Raw genomic sequence first — 11,013 nt, forward strand, 5'->3', positions numbered from 1 at the left:
TATTCTCTGGATATATGCCTGGAAATGGGATTGCTGGATCCTTTGAAAACTCTATTTTTGGTTTTTTGAGGAACTTTTATACTGTTCTTTATAGTAGCTACGCCAGTTCACATTCCCACCATCACTGGAGGTGGGGTCCCTTTGTGCCACGCTATCTCCAGCATTTTGTATTTGTAGACATTTTGATGATAGCCATTCTGACCAAAGTGAAGTATATACCCGATTATAGTTTTGATTTGCATTTCTCTAATAATTAGTGATGCTGGACATTTTTTCATGTGCCTGCTGTATATCTTTGGAGAAATGAAGGTCAGATCATTTCTATGAGGCCATTTTATGCCCTCAAGATGACACCCTAGAGAGGAAAGGGTGGAGAGGCAGTGACCACCTTCCTCAAAGAAAATTTCATCATTTTACCTTTACAACTTACCTATTTTTCCCCAAAGAACTTTCATGTAGCCCACTCTGAATAAATAATATATGAAAATTTCTTTGTGTGATGATAATTAAAAAAGGACACCACATTGTAAGCATGTGTCATTTTTCTCCCCTCTCCTCTCCCCCACCTCCCCGAAGTCCTAACTCCTGGGTCTCCTTTCAGGAGAGTGAGGGTGCCAACTTCTTTCCTGAGCTCCCCTTGCGCAGAGACCGAGGAGAGGGGGGCTGAGTTGAAGAAACAGGAATGAATGGCAAGATGATACAAACAATTGTAATTTATTGGCTGAAAGGAAGAAGAAATAGAAGTTAAAGGAAAGGGGAAGAAAAGAACTGAGAACCACGGGAGCTGAAGTTTAGAGAGAATTTTTGGTGAAGATTTTGCGATTGGGACCTGAATCAGCCATGGACTTGACATGTACTGAAGTGAAAAAAAATGGGGACAAGGAGATTTTAAGAAGTGCTATTATGGGTCACGAGCTGAATTTCCTTATAATATTCAAGTAATGGAAGTAAAGATTCAAATGACTTATCATCATCATCATCATTTGCTTTTTAGGGCTGCACCTGCGGCATATGGAAATTCCTGGGCTAGGAGTCTAATCTGAGCTGCAGCTTCCGACCTACACCACAGCCACAGCAACACAGGATCTGAGCTGTGTCTGCAGTCTACACCACAGCTCCCGGCAGTGCCAGAGCGAGGCCAGGGGTAGAACTTGAATCCTCATGGATACTAGTCAGGTTCATTTCCACTGAGCCACAACAGGAACTCCTCAAGTGACTTTCAAATTACTTTTGATAACTGAACCAAATTTCTTGGAATGTGAAATCCTGCCAAGACTGGGTGTCACAGACCCCTTATGGAAATTCTGAGCAGTATTAACCTTGAAGATGGTATAAAATCAGTAATGTCATTCTGAAGTTCTTCGCTGAGTACCTACTGTATTTGTAGCACTCTGTGTGGTATTCTGGAGGAAACAAACTAGTATAACATGTGGCCATGTCCTTGGAGCTTTTTTATTTAGGTAAATGACACATTTCCACATGGACAGGTAAGTTAAGGGCTGCAGCAACGTTGGAGCCAATCTACATCTTCGACCTACGCCACAGCTCACGGCAATGCCAGATCCTTAACCCACTGAGCAAGGCCAGAGATTGAACCCACAATCTCATGGTTCCTAATTGGATTTGTTTCTGCTGTGCCACGACGGGAACTCCAGGGACAAACTTATCTTACGAAAGGGGTGTCCTAAGCCTGTGAGGGCTGTGAATTGGTAGGAAGGAGTGCTGACTCTATTTTGCATGCATTCCTAGGCCCTAAACTCAATTTTTCCTTATTCTGTTTTTTTTTTTTTTTCTTTTTTCTTTCTGCACCCATGGCATATAAAGTTCTTAGGCCAGGAATCAAACCCATGCCACAGCAGCTACCCGAGCTTCTGCAGTGACAACGCTGGATCCTTAACCTGCTGTGCCACAAGGGAATTCCATCCTTATTTTGTTTTTTAAGCTTGCACCCCAAATTATAATAATTTTCTTAAGCTTTAAGATTCTAGGAGTTCTTGCTGTGGCACAGTAGGTTAAGGATAAGGCATTGTCTCTTCGGTGATATAGGTTTGATCCCCTACCTGGCCCATATGCCACATGTGTGACCAAAAAAAAAAAAAAAAAGATTCTATAATTTCAACCATACATAGCAAGCGAAAACACTTATGTATTGGAGGGAGGGGGAAGCCTGGGAAAAAAGTACTGAAAAGTTAACAGTTATTTTTCTGGTTGACAGCTAAGTGACCTTTTCTTTTTCCTTTCCACCTTTCCAAATTTCTAACTTCTCTAAAATAAGTATTTATTGCATCTCAAGGATTTCTTTAAAAAAAAAAACAAACCTTAATTTAGAATGGTAAGACTAATAATGATACAAAAATGTTTCTATGATTATTCTACAGTTTGGTTCTAGGCTAAAGGTAAGTATGACTAAATCTTCTCCTAGAGTTTAAACGTAAAGAATAAAAGAATAAAACAAAATTCTCTCCATTATGGAGAGCAAAATTCAGAACTTAATTCAAATTGTTTCCTCCAATATATTGATTTGTCTATTTCCAATGGCCCAGTCTTTGGGTAGACTTCGCTTCCATTTGCCTGATCATCTGAGTTAAATGATGAGTTAAATGAGTTAACTAGTGGAGCTAAACTTTGAAAGAGGACTGGATTGGGAGTGTAGATACTTGGTTTCTGATGTCAGCTCTGCAGTTGACTTTGTGTATATGGTCTAACCATCTAACTATCTTGATTTCTTCACCTTAAATATTAGGGATTTAAGGAGTTCCCTGGTGGCCCAGTGGTTAAGATTTGGAACTTTCACCACTGTGGCCTGGGTTCAGTCCTTGGTCTTGGAGTTGAGACCCCCACATCAAGCTGCTGCCTGCCATGACCAAAAAAGAAAAAAAAAAATAGGAGAGAGAGAGATTCACATGCATTGTTGGTGGAAATGCACAGTGGTGTGGCTGGTGTAGAAAAGAGTTTGTCAGTTCCTCAAAGAGTTAAATGTAGAATGACTATATCACCCAGCAATTCAACTCCAACATGCATACCCAAAAGAATAAAAAAATGGACTCAGATTTTTTTTTTGTCTTTTTGCTATTTTTTGGGCCGCTCCCGTGGCATATGGAGGTTCCCAGGCTAGGGGTCGAATCGGAGCTGTAGCCACCGGCCTACACCAGAGCCACAGCAACGCAGGATCCGAGCCGCATCTGCAACCTACACCACAGCTCACGGCAACGCCGGATCCTTAACCCACTGAGCAAGGGCAGGGACCGAACCCGCAACCTCATGGTTCCTAGTCGGATTCGTTAACCACTGCGTCATGACGGGAACTCAGACTCAGATATTTTTACACCAACATTCAGAATAGCATTATTCACGATATCCAAAAGGTTAAAACAACTCAAGTGTCCATTAAGAAGAATTGGTTGACGAAATGTGGTGTATACATACAAAGTGTTCTGAAGCCAGTTCCACCATGGCAAGAAAGCAGGGAGGGGGGGCCGGGGGGGGGGCTTCCTCAACAAACAGTGCTCTGATGCCACTTAGGTGGCCTACGATTTAACTCCATTTTGATACTCCCTACCCTGGTCAGGGGCTCAGACCTACAAGACTACCCTATGCTCCAGATGCCAATCACAAGTCCATGTGCTCCTGACCCACAGACTGTGAATCACAGGTTCCTGTGGTCCCCTCTTTGGGTTCAATTAATTTGCTGGAGTGGTTCACAGAACTTGGGAAACCCTTTTATGTACTAGATTATGGGTTTATTGTAAAAGGATATAACCTGCGAAAAAACAGACAGAAGAGGTGCATAGGACAGGTATGGGGACAGGGTGCTGAGCTTCTGCGCCCTCTCCAGGTGCACCACCCTCCTTCACATCTCCACATGAACACAAACCAGCCTGGAAGCTCTCCAAACCCTGTCCTTTTGGGGTTTTATGGAGACTTCATTAAATAGAATTAATTAAATCAACATACACTGGTTATGATTCTATCCTCTCCCCTCCCAGAGGATAGGGGATGGGACAGGAATTTCCAACCTCCCATCAGTTAGTTCCCCCAGCAACCAGCCCCCATTCTTAGGTGACCTAGGGGCATTCCAAAAGTCACCTCATTCACAGCACTAAAGAAGCCTTTATTTCTCTCATTACTTAGAATTCCAAGTGTTTTCAAAGCTCTTGTGCTATAAATGGGAACAAAAACCAAATATATACTTCCTGATATAAATCGCCGTATCACAACATATAGTGGTATATTACTCAGTTGTAAAAAGGAATGAAGTTCTGGACACATGCTGTGATATGGATGAACCTTAAGGACGTTATGCTGAGTTAAATAAGGCAGACACAGAAAGGCAAATATCTGATTCCATTTATGTGAGGTATCTAGAATAGGCAATTTCATAGAGACAGAAAATAGATTTAAAGGTTACCAGGGTCTGGGGGAGGGAGCAGTAGGGAGTTATTGCTTGATGGGTGCACAGTTACTGTTTGGAGTGATGAAAAAATTTTGGAAAGAGCTAGTGGTGATGGCTGTACAACATTGTGAGTGTACTTAATTCCACTGAATTGTACACGTAAAAATGGTTAAATGGCAAATTTTATGTATGTTGACTTAAAAAAAATTTCACAACATGGTTGTGGTGCAACAAAAATGAATCCAACTAGGAACCATGAGGTTGACGGTTCGATCCCTGGCCTCACTTAGTGGGTTAAGGATCTGGCGTTGCTGTGAGCTGTGGTGTAGGCTGGCAGCTGTAGCTCCCATTCGACTGCTAGCCTGGGAACCTCCATGTGCCACGGGTGTGGCCCTAAAAAGCAAAAGCAAAAAAAAATTGCACAACATGGAGTTCCCATTGTGGCTGAGTAGGTTAAGGACACAACATAGTCTCCATGACATTGTAGGTTCAATCCCTGGCCTTGCTCTGTGGGCTAAGTATTGCTGCAAGCTGCAGCATAGGTCAGAGATGCAGCTTGGATCTGGTTTTGCTGTGGCTGTGGTATAGGCCGGCTGTTGAAGCTCTGATTCAGCCCCTAACCCAGGAATTTCCATATGCTGTAGATGCACACGTAAAAGAAAAAAAAATTGCACAATGTGAAAGTTGTGAGTTAAGTTTTATTGGGGGCAAAATGAAGACTATAGCCTAGGAGGTGGCACTTCAGATAACTCTGAGAAACCACTCTGAGGTGGTGAGCCGGGCGCTGGGATATATAGGAGTTTTGCAAGAAAGAGCAAATAGGAACAAAAGATTACTGTTAATAAAAGAGAAATAGATATCTCAACGAATTTAGCACTTTTCTGTTATGGGAAGATGCATGGTCTGGGCTCACTGAAATCATTCCTTTGATGTGCACCTCTGCTCTCTGGAGCCAGTATCCTGTTTTTTTTCACATCCTGAGGGCTCACCGTCAGGAGTGGCTGCAGTCTGATGGCTGCTAGATGGCAGGTATTCTTTGCTTCCTTCCTTCCTTCCCTCAGGGCTCACCAGGGGACCTTAGGAGGTGGCTGCAATTGCTGATGACTCTGACTTCCTTTGTTTACTGATACGGCAGGCTGTATTTTATTTCTCACATATATATTTTGCTACTATAAAAAATTGACAGATTTTAATGAGATACTAAGAAGATAGGAACCATGAAGTTGTGGGTTCGATCCCTGGCCTTGATCAGTGGGTTAATGATCCGGCGTTGCCATGAGCTGTGGTAGTTTGCAGATGTGGCTTGGATCCTGCGTTGTCTGTGGTTATGGTGTAGGCCGGTGGCTAGAGCGCCAATTAGACCCCTAGCCTGGGAACCTCCATGTGCTGTGGGTGCAGCTGTAAAAAAAGAGAAAGAAAGAAAAGAAAAGAAAATATCTTTGTACTCAATGTTCTATAATACCATGGCCAAAATACTAATGGAAGAAGAGGGAACTGATCTGGAGCATGACGGACGTGTTAGAATTCGTCCACTAGAACTCTGAGGACAGTAAAACCCCAGAGTAGCAAATGGGAGGCTGCAGGCCAGATCCTGGTGGGAGATGGGTGTTGTTCAGATATGCAGTGTTTACCAACATAGCCTTTAAGAGGCTAAGAAATCTGTTGCTACTTGGTTGGGTGTGTTGCTATGAAAAATTCTGATTTATGATTTCCCTTGAAATATTAAAAGATCTGGTACCACTAGATCCATCTTCTCAACTACCTGGAGTTTTGACATAGCTGCTCCCTTTAAGCAGTATACACTCTCCAAATCGTCCCTCTGGTCCATATTGTCTTATTCCCAGCTGTCCTCATTAATCTCTGTTACTTGCCTGTCTCCTGTGGCATTTGAATTTGTGGCCCCTAGCATAAATCAATGATCAGGTGAATTGTTTCTGAGAGCCCTCTGTTTGTTTTGTCAGGTTCTTCAAAGAAAAATGTTGTTGACTGAAAAAAAAAATGCATACCCTAAAAATTGAAAATGATGGCTTATTTGGAGGGTTTACTGAGGACTTGAGCCCGGGAGACAGGCTCTCAGAGAGTTCTGAGGAACTGTTCCAAAGAGGTAAGGGAGTAGCCAGGGTATATAGGAGTTTTTGCAAAAACCAGGTAGTTGGAAGATCAAAAGATTATTGTTAGTTAAAGAGAACCAGACTTCTCAAGTTAATGAATTTAGTACTTCTCTGTGTATGGGAAAGTTCAAGAGGCTGGACTCATGGAAATCACTCTTAACTATGGAGGGGCAGTGTCCTGTTCTTTTCCATTCTGTATCCCCTCAGGATGCACTGTTGGAGGTGTCTGCAGCCCTGGTGGCTTGGTGGCTTCAACATTCTTTGTTAACTCATATGGCAGTGACATTCTTTATCCACAGTGTTAAAGAAATTTCTTCTTCTTTTAGTTCCTCTTTTAGTTACCTCTCTACAATATGGAAATGACTATTTTATGCCACCACATAAGGTTTCAGGCTTCTGTAACTTTCACAAACGTGTGAATAATTTTGTGAGTGAAGAGCTCTAAAGAATACTTAAAGAGATTATTCACGCAAACAGTTCCTGTAAGTTTGATCACTGCTTTCTTGAATAGTCAAACATTTTACAACTGCTTTAATTGGTTTTATTTTTTATTTCAAAAAGTCATTAGTATTACATTAGGGTTGAGAATTTAAATAATACACAGAATACGTAAAAGGAAAATCACTTCCTGTTTTACCTCCTCTGGGATAACCACAGGTAGCAGTTGGGTGTTTTTCTTTCCAGATCTTTGTTTTTGTTTGTATGTTTGTTTTTATTTTTGTTTTTGCAACACAGTTATGTAGAAATTTGTATGTGTATTTATATGAACACAAAAATAGAACATATGCCTTTTTTTTTTTTCCCACAAAAAAGAAATTATACTACATTTACTGGTTTGCAACTTGCTTTTTAAATTTGACAGTATACTGTGATCACTTTTCCATATCTGCACATATAGGTAAGGCTTCATTCTTTGTGATGGCTATGTAGCATCAGAATATGAATATAATTTATGTAAATGTCTCATGTTTGGCATATTTAGGTTATCTCTGATTTCTACTAACATAATTTTTTTTTTTTGTCTTTGCTATTTCTTTGGGCCGCTCCCTCAGCATATGGAGGTTCCCAGGCTAGGGGTCGAATCGGAGCTGTAGCCACTGGCCTACGCCAGAGCCACAGTAACGCAGGATCTGAGCCGCGTCTGCAACCTACAGCACAGCTCATGGCAACGCCGGATCGTTAACCCACTGAGCAAGGGCAGGGACCGAACCCGCCACCTCATGGTTCCTAGTCGGATTTGTTAACCACTGCGCCATGACGGGAACTCCTCTACGAACATAGATTTAATGGCACTGTGAACATACTTCAGCCAATATCCTTGCAATATGGAAGAAGTTATTTTGAAGAGTAGATTCTTAGATTTATTTAGCAAGGAATGTGTGTTTTAAAGTTTTCGATCAGTCTTATAAAGTGCCCTTTAAAATTTACATTCTCACTGTTGATGACACTGAATATTATTTATCTCTTTGGCTTTTGCCAGTGTTGTAGGCAAATGACCATGTCTCATCTTGTTCCATTTGCATTTCCCTTTTTATTAACTAAGATGGCATGTCTTTTGTCTGTTTCATTAGCCATTTGTATTTCCTTTTCTGGGAATTATCTGTTTATATCCTTAATTGGTTAACTCTTGTTTGAGCTATGCGCTGGAAAATATGTAATCAGAAAATAGATCTCATGTTTGTATACTAAGAGATGTTTCAAAGCCTGGCCCGGACTATATGTATGCTCCTGTTCCTTGCTAGTGTGTTAGCTTCCTCTTGTTGTTGCTTGTAGCTATATCTGAGTCAACCATCAGATAAGCAACATTTGTTCTTTTGCCCGGAACAGCTAGCTAGGCACAGTGTGTAATTTAGGAATAAAATAAAATAAATGGCAAAGATCCCTTACTGACCTCTGAGTCTAAATAGATATGAAATGTACATGGAAGCAAGTACAACAAAAATAATAAAAATCGTTTGCCTTTGATCACTGCTGTGCAGTTTACATTCTTTTGATAAAGAAGATAAGAACATAAATAGTGAAAATATTGGATTAAAAAAGACGAGTATCATAACATTGTCATACAGGTTTGAGGATATAGAATTAAGTTGGGAGCAAGGGTCTTGGGATTGTGGAACAGCAGAGAATTCCAAGAAGGGCGATAGAGAAATGAAGGATGAGATGGAAAGGATTTGTATGGGTGGAAGAAAACCATGTGAAGAAACAGGAAAAAAGGGTGAGTCTGATTGGGAAGACAGCAGCAAGTGATGGCTTAAAGTGAGATCTTAATTCCCTGCTCAGGAATTGAATCTGGGTGGCCTGGGTGAAAACTAGGAACCCTCACCACTAGACCACCAGGGTCTAAAGGCTAGAAGTGGAGCTGTCCTGCCTCTTGTCTCAATATGAAAATAAGAATTTTTCAAGGAGCGAGGCCGTAAAACAGGTACAAAATTTATTATTAAAAGCACAGAACATGTTCGAGAGCATACAGAGAAGCAGTTTAGAAGCAAAACAGCATATTCAGGAGTTCCCATCGTTGCTCAGTGGTTAACAAATCCGACTAGGAACCATGAGGTTTCGGGTTCGATCCCTGGCCTTGCTCAGTAGGTTAAGGATCTGGCACTGCCATGAGCTGTGGTGTAGGTGAAGACGTGGCTCGGATCTGGCATTGCAGTGGCTGTGGTGTAGGCCGGCAGCTACAGTTCTGATTAGACCCATATCCTGGGAAACTCCATATGCCGTGGATGTGGCCCTAGAAAAGACAAAATCAAACAAACAAACAAAAGCAGCATATTCAGAGAGGAGTGTGGATACCCCTGCTAGTGCAGAGCAGGTCAAAGGGGTGATTTAAATCACTTATATAGATACATTTCTTCCAGCTCTTTATTTTCACCTGGCCAATCATCTTGCTTTGTTTCTACTCCTGATTGGACCTGGGACCCTCCCAGTATTCATGTACATCTTTTAGTCAGGATGGTTAGGGGTGTGTGTGGGGGTCTATGGGAGATCAACAATCACATATTATGGGACAGTGACCCCCTCCCTTTTGGACCCTCAAGGAGCCTTTCTGTGCATGTGCATTCAGGGAGGTCTCCTTGACTTCAAGTGTGATTGAGGTGGTCCTCCAATCTTTTTACTCCAGCAAAGCTCACCTCCTGCCATTAACTTTCTCCTTGAAGTGTCAGAGAAAATGAGCTTCAATTTACTCAGCCTGACAAACCCCAGAGGTTCATCTACTTCCTACCTCAAGTCTGTCTTGCAAAGAAAGATCAATTTCCTTTGGGATGAGCATGGCATTAGGAGTGCTTGGAAGTGAACATAGTGAAAAATCCCGTATTAGCTTCTTTTTTTCTATGTTTCATACTCTTAATTCATATATATATATATATATGAATTAAGAGTATGAAACATAGAAGAAATATTTTCTTGATATATATTAGTATATTTATCAGCCACATCTCACCACTGGCTTATACTGAGTTTTAGAGGAAATTAAATCTTTTATGTTTTCACATAGACCTTGCCTGTGACCTCAGAAGGAAGATGCCACATCTGAACTATCCTGTCCCTGACCTTTAGTCACAGTAACATCCATTAATTAATTGATGCCTTTATTCATTTAACCTTTACAACGTTCCAAAGACAGGTATGGCTCACCAGCTATGCATTAGGACCATGCTAGATGCTGGGGAGACAAAGATGAACTTGTCAAATTCACTTCCTTGTGGAAGTTGACCTAGGCTGGGATAAGTGAAGCACTTAGATGGTTAGCTAGCTAGAACACACGAGTGTCCTAGTGTTAGAGAGAGCACGTCCAAACTTGAATCAGGTTGAGGACCTCTCCTTCTTCATTCTTGTTAATGAGGGCTAATCTTTCTGGGAGGGCTGCCAAGTCTGCTGATAGTACCTGAGACTCAAGGGACTAGTGAGATGGGCAGAGAATGGGAGGTGGTGATTCACATTCTCATTCAGGGCAGCCTTCATTTTAATTTCTGTTGTACTTTGCTGTATCTGTTCCTGGAAGATAAGTACGCTTCAGCAGGAGGAGGAAGTTTTACCGAGGCTTAAAACATGTTTTCCTTGTTAACCAGTTGGCTCATGTAACCCTCTAACATATTGGAAAATGGTGTGGCTCTAATGATGATGACATTATAGTCTAGTGTAATTAAACACCTGTTTCTTTTTTTGAAGGTACTTTTGTTCAAATTGCTTGGTTTTGTATTATTTTGCTTTATTATTAATGTAGAAATCCAGCAAGTTGAAAATGTTTTCACCTAAATAAGTTTATTGTTGTTACATTTCTCATTTACATATCAAATAATTCAGATGGCATGTTTATAAAACATCAATTTAAAAGGTTCGATTTCAAGATTAAGGAAGGTAGAGTAAATGAACTCTGTTAAGTGTAGAACATGGGGCTTCTGGCCTTAATTCTGCCACTTCTAATTGTGGAGCCCAAGTTATTTATAGCCCTGATTTCCTCTTAGGTGAAATGGGGAGGAATCATTTGACAAAAAGGCTTTAATGTTC

The sequence above is a fragment of the Phacochoerus africanus genome, chromosome 11 (genome assembly GCF_016906955.1).
Source record: "Phacochoerus africanus isolate WHEZ1 chromosome 11, ROS_Pafr_v1, whole genome shotgun sequence".
Classification (NCBI taxonomy): Eukaryota; Metazoa; Chordata; class Mammalia; order Artiodactyla; family Suidae; genus Phacochoerus; species Phacochoerus africanus.